Source organism: Dromaius novaehollandiae, chromosome Z (genome assembly GCF_036370855.1).
Source record: "Dromaius novaehollandiae isolate bDroNov1 chromosome Z, bDroNov1.hap1, whole genome shotgun sequence".
Lineage (NCBI taxonomy): Eukaryota > Metazoa > Chordata > Aves > Casuariiformes > Dromaiidae > Dromaius > Dromaius novaehollandiae.
The window spans coordinates 42,481,584-42,487,768 of record NC_088132.1 but is presented as its reverse complement, the minus strand read 5'-3'; the positions used below and the strand labels follow the sequence as shown (position 1 = coordinate 42,487,768).

Below are 6,185 nucleotides of genomic sequence, written 5' to 3'. Positions count from 1 at the left end.
TAATTTCAACTTTATTGGGATAAAAGTTTTCATCTTATTTAATGGAATCATAAAATACTTTAATTTGGAAGGGATCTATGGAGGTCACGTAGTCCAGTCTTCTGCTCAAAGCAGGGCTAAGGTCAAAGACCAGGATAGGATGCCCAGGGCTTTGGCTGGTGGCATGTGAAAATCTTCAAGGGTGGAAATTCTGCAGCTTCTCTGAGCTGCCTGTTCCTGTGCTTAACCGCACTCACAGAGGAGTCACTGCCTTATGCTTGAAATTAAAATTTCCCTTGATGTCACTTGTGACTGTTTCCTCTTGTCCTTTGTCCTGGCCCTTTGTACTGCCGAGAAGAATCTGGTTCTCTAGAATCCCCTGTAGGTAGCTGAAGATAGCAATCAGATACCCATGCTTAGTCCTCTCTTCTGAGAACAAGCACAACAAATACACATCCCTGAGCCTCTTTTCACATATCATGTGCTCCAGACCCCCTTATTTCCTTCTTTCTTTGCAGTATCCACCTGATGTTTCTTGGCTTTTATGGAGAATGTAGAGGACTGCTGGCAAATGTATTATATAGCATGAAGGAGTGCTGCTGCAGTGAAATCAATAATGACAAGTATCTCGGATATCCTTAAGAAATGGTCGTTAACAAGCTTTGTCAAGAGATTTCATTCTCAGCTTCAGACAGAATAAAACTCTACTTGAATTTAAAATATGGCAATATTAGAAATGTTAGCAACTTCCTTGAGATTCTCTTTTTTGTCAGGTATGAAGACTCCCCAGCTCTGTAAGAATACTTTGCTATTCTGATGTGCCCAAGGCCTTAAAAGTGACATAAGGTAAGCATCACCACATGATGCAGAAAGCAGTGTTATTCTTATTTGCTTATGGGTATGTTGAGGTGTGGAAAAATTAATGGACTTGGTATGTTCTAAATCAGCAATTCTCAAACTGAGGAAGGGTCTGCTGAGTTAGATCACATTTTGCAGGAGCACAAGAAGTCCCAGGGAAACTCCCTTCAGTCTTTGTTTGTTAGAGTCTCTCCCTCTTTCATTCTTTCTCTCATACACCCTCTTTCTCTTTCCTCACATTTTCTAGGCTCCCTATAAAATTCTGTTCTGTCTCATCATACATGTAAAACTAAAGGACTGTGGAGAAGGGCAAATGAGACACAAACTAATATAGAAAAGGAGACCTAATACAAAAGATTGAAAAGACATGTCTAAAAAGATACAGAACTAATATCTCACCTGCTTGATATGTGCTAAACAAGAGTTTTTTGTATATTACAATGTGTTGAGAAAATTAATTCTAACAATAACATGCATAACTCCTGTGTTTATGATGAATTATTTACTATGGAGCAAGAGCAAAATGGGTTATTAAAAGAATCAAGCTGAAAAGGCTAATAGAAACAAAGGTAGGGTGCTGTACTAGAAAATACTAAACCTCTTCCAGTATAATATGGAGAACATAGTGAGTAGTGCTCCTTCTTTTTCCCAGCAAAGCCTGATACTAAGATCAGCCTGAAGGCAGCTAGCCTAGAGGGGAAAGTTATAGGAGGGATCTAGTGAACTGTTCAGGGAACCTCCACTGGAGATGAGGAGAAACAGAAAACGGAACAGGACAATCTCTCGGAGGGCCAAGAGATGAGAACCTTCCCACCTTGTGAGTTTGGAAGGTAGCATTGACCTGGATGTGTCCTCAGGATAAAAGCACATGCAATGGTAGCCAATTTGTCCAGGCTACTGCGCCTTTAGCAGCAGATTACCCTGAGATGCGAAACTCTGACATCTAAAGTCATGGGCTACCAGAGACACCTGGGCTGGGAGAATTTCACCCTTAAGCCACATGCTTAAGAGGCTGTCTCTTCTCCCCCTGAGGACTGCTTTTCAAGAGGAAATAAAAGAAAATGTCACACAGCAGAGTTCTTTCCTTTCTATGGTCTTCCTCCATTCTTGTTTCTCTTTTATGCTATTTCTTTTTCTACTTTTATTTTCAAGTTAATACAAATTCTCTCTTCTGTTTCTCCACTTTGGTAGTTTAAGCTATCTAGTCTCATTGTATGATCACAAAGGTCTAGAGATGAGATGTGCTCACCAATTTCTTAATCTGTTTTCTTGTCTTTACCCTAAGCTATGGTCCACTCCTATCACCCACCCAGCAAGAATTAAAGGTTAGCCTCTGGCTTTAGCACAGGCGCATACTTCCTCCAACAATCTGCTTAACTTGGAGATTGAACGGATCATCCTGCCCAAGGGATGTGTAAATTGTTATGTGGATCAGCCAGTTAAGCCTGTGCGAGCTGGTGTTGCCTTAAGTAAATCATGTAGATACGCCCTATAAGCATGCACTGTGCTTTACTGCATGCTCATTCTGTATATATAACATTATACCTGTTATTCTAATTAAATTAATGGTTACATGCAAAGACTTAACCAGAATATTATTTGAGTAAAGAACTGAAATGTTAAGAAAAGCATAAATGCAGATTTTCTGTGCAGACTTATGGCAGTTCTTTATATATCCAGTAACTACATGATCACAGACTTCTTTTTTCCACAGGTTTCTGACCTCCTCTGCAGGGTTCAGGGAATCTCACCAGGATTTAGTTACCATACTTCATCCAAATATTCTACTGAATACATCTTATTAATTATTAATTATAATCCATTATAGTTAATTATAATTTCTTGCATTTCATGCCATGTATAGCACTTTCTATGATGCTTCTCATTTAAAAAAATCACAAACTCTGCCAGATTATTTTCAGATCTTTGTGGTTATCTTTCCTTAGAAACAGGGAGCTGAGACGTACATGGATTTAGGCCTACATTTTCATTGACTTTGGGTGGCTGATCAGTCATACCTAAACCTAATTTCAAAATATTTAACAATTTGTTTCTCAGCATGGGTTGTACAGCACTGGTTGATTCCTGTTGTCCATCAAAGGAGCATCTCAGTGTGAGCCCTCCCACTCACACTGTGTGCCATGTAACACCCCCCCACTAACTGAACAGAGCGGAGGGAGTAGTGTCACATTGTCACCATTTAGCTATTAAGCAAATTTTACTCAGAGTATCAGCCTGGGCAACTAGGAGTGCTGAGCTCACAGCTCTCTGATAACACTGGCCCTTTGTGGATACCTACTCTAAATACTGAATGTACTAATCTGGGCTCTTTAGTTTAGATACTATTTGGTTTACATACATTCCTCTAACAGAAGACTTTCGCATTAACTTGTTGCGTACAAAAGTAAGTCAGTGCTTCTCAGCCCCCTTGCTACCTCCATTAGCTCTCCATTACTGGAGATTTTGGTATAGGAACAGTCTATTAGAGTGTTGATTGGGAAGAATGGATTTTTCTGATAACCTAGGTAAGCCTCAGACCAAGTCCCTTGGTTGCAGACTCCCCAGGTGCTACCACAGTCTTGGTTCTAATTAACTTGAGCTGCGAACACATGTTGTTCAGATCTGGGTTTGGCTGGTTCTTAGCTTCTGAGAGAGTTTCCTCCTATTCAACACAGTCCTATCCTCCACCTTGGCCAGTTTCTCCAAGCAAAACTATCTCCACCCTCAGCTGTTGCTTTTCCTGTGCAATCTAGCTCCTGTTCTGAGCTTCCCTTCTAACTGCACGAACTGCTTACCCTTTTTTGTTACCTTCTTTCCTTGTCCCAGTGCAAGCGGCACACAAACATTCATTTCCAATTTTTTTTTTACTGTAGCCTTGCTGTGGAATCAGGACTGATTGATAAGCAAAGATTAAAAACCTGTTTGACTACATCACTGGGTTATTCTGCAGGTTGCCTGGAGCTGTGAGGCACTGTGCGTACTAGGGAAAATTTCCCAGCTCTATACCTGGGCATCCTAGTACCCAACTGCCCTTGCAGCTTAACAGGATAACATTGACAACAAGGTTATAAATGAAGGGGGCGGGGAATGACAAAAACAGTTATGTGCAGTTCCAAACTATTTAGCAACAGATTTTTTTCTTAGATTTCTGCTCTGGCTAGCCTTTTCAGACATGTATCAAAAATGCAGCAAGCAGAAATGTGCAAGTGGGCCTTCTTCCAGCTCCCCTGTCTTGGGGGCTTAGCAGTACTGTATTTAAACTTCCGTTATGTTCTTCAGTTAGTACAGTCCTCCTAGGTTAAGCAACTTATTATCCAACAGTGTTTCACAACTTATATAACATTAGACACATTTACTTTATCTATCTGCCACGTTTCAATTTTTTGCAGAAACCATGAATGGTCTAATAGTAGCCTAGATGACGGCTATGGTATCAGTGTGTTTTCTAGAATTTTTTTTTCCTCCCTTTAACAGTTGTGGGGGGCTCCTGGTATCATATAGTCATTTTAAAAAAAAAAAGGTAATAGAGCAGGGAAAAATTTGGAGTTTCAGCCTTTTTCATGTAAGCACTTGTAAGTTTAACAATTTCTGTAGGAAAAGCTTAAGATATATTACATGTTTGTGTTCTGTGTTATATATGTCCCCAGGCCAATGACAAGTAATTGAGAACTGGAAGATGGGCATACAAGAGAACAAAAAGGTAGAAAAAAGGAAATGGACTCCAGCGGAGTGATTCTTACAGTATATAACTGGGGTTGGGCCTCTGCTTGTTGACTTATAGACCATCTTAGCAAAAGTTGTTACCCTCAAGTAGATGCCTTGAAAGTAATACAAATCATGCATCTCTTATAGTACTTTGTATCTCTTTGTATTTATCAATTTGCACTCAGACCTTTCCATCTGTCCCTCTGTCTAGCAATATTAGGGTTTTATTAGTGCTTGACTTCCCTTCCTCTGTCAAAGCACTTCTGTAAGTGAACATTCACGTGAGCCACCTCTCATCTCAAATATCACAGCAAAAGCTAGTGGGGCAAATGTCATTGTGTGTCATACTGTTGTGTGGTGTTTGCTGAAGAGAAGCACCAATATATGCAAATCTGGATTGTGGATTGTGCTCTTTAGTGTTCTTACGATACTGCTCCTTCCACACCTAGTTGAATGCCCTTCCCTTGTACTTGTGGAGGTATCATGGACTCTCTTTTTCCTTCCTTCAACTTTGGAAAGTTGCATTTTCTGGGATTTTTTTTTTCTTGGTTCGGTTAGTTTTCTTCTAAAAAGACTGAAAGTTGAATTGGCTTAGCACAAGGCCTGATGGAATGCCAGAGAGCAGCAGAGGGAAGGATAAAATGGGACTTCCCCCTTCTGCTGATCTTAGTAAGTCATATTGTGTAAATTCACCCAAAAATTAAGTAACTCTGTGCTTGTGCTGCCAGCATCCCATCTCCCTCCTGGTGGTCAATTCTTACTCTCTCCTCTGCTAATATTGATGTATCTGATTCTGCTAGTTCAGGTAGCTTAACTAGTAGAAAACTATTCACCATTTTTTACAGCAAGTTTCTCACCAGGAAGGGAACGCAGCAGCGGCAGTGTTAATTAGATCAATGTGGGAGCAGAGTCTGGGAGCCCTCAGGCACTTTGGTGAGGAACAGAGTGGGGTGGGAGTGTCACAGGGACACATGGACAGATGGACACAGCTGCTTCAAAGGGGGATGTTTAGAGACAGGAGTACCATGGCCGCCATGGGAGCAAGGCTGAAAAATAAGCTTTAAATATAAACTTCTAATTGAAATCAAAGGCAACAACAGCTATTGGCTTACGGCTGCTGCAGCGGCTCCCTAAGACAGGGCTGTATCCTCATTACCATTCCATGCAACTTCAGTGAGAAGCACGGCGGACACCCTCTGGTGGCTGTAACCGCAACAGAAATTATTTTCCATCAATGTAAAGTGGGAGACGGTTTTGTTTGGTATGTATTTCTTGCCCTCTAGTCTTGACTAGAGTCAAAAATACTTGCTGTGCTCATGGTTATTTGCAGTGTAAGGTTTAAATATCTCCAATCATTAAACTTCATGACTTCAGCCTAAAGTCTTTATGGTAATGAAAATAAGTAACAGAAATGCAATACTTGATCTTTGTATTATCTGTTTAAAGCCCGTAAGCTGTCAAAAGCCCGTAAGCTGTCAAATGCTTCCCCCCCCCCCCACCATCCACAGTGAATTTGAGATGAGAAGAGTGAAGCAGAGACTGCTTTTAAAGAAGTTTACTTCTTCGTGCGCAGCTGCGGGACTCACCGACGGGATAAAACCGCGTAGTGAGGAGCGTTTGTCTGGTGCTCGGCGGAGCAGCCC

At 41.0% G+C, this 6,185-nt stretch overlaps 1 long non-coding RNA gene across 1 annotated transcript; it reads left to right on the top strand.

Annotated features, from left to right (window-relative positions):
* The first annotated feature begins 750 nt into the window (after window positions 1-750).
* LOC135324988 (uncharacterized) lies at window positions 751-5,915 on the top strand. The gene is made up of 2 exons (XR_010386223.1): window positions 751-825; window positions 4,485-5,915. It is a non-coding gene; the product is annotated as an uncharacterized LOC135324988 (long non-coding RNA).
* The last annotated feature ends 270 nt before the right edge of the window (window positions 5,916-6,185 follow it).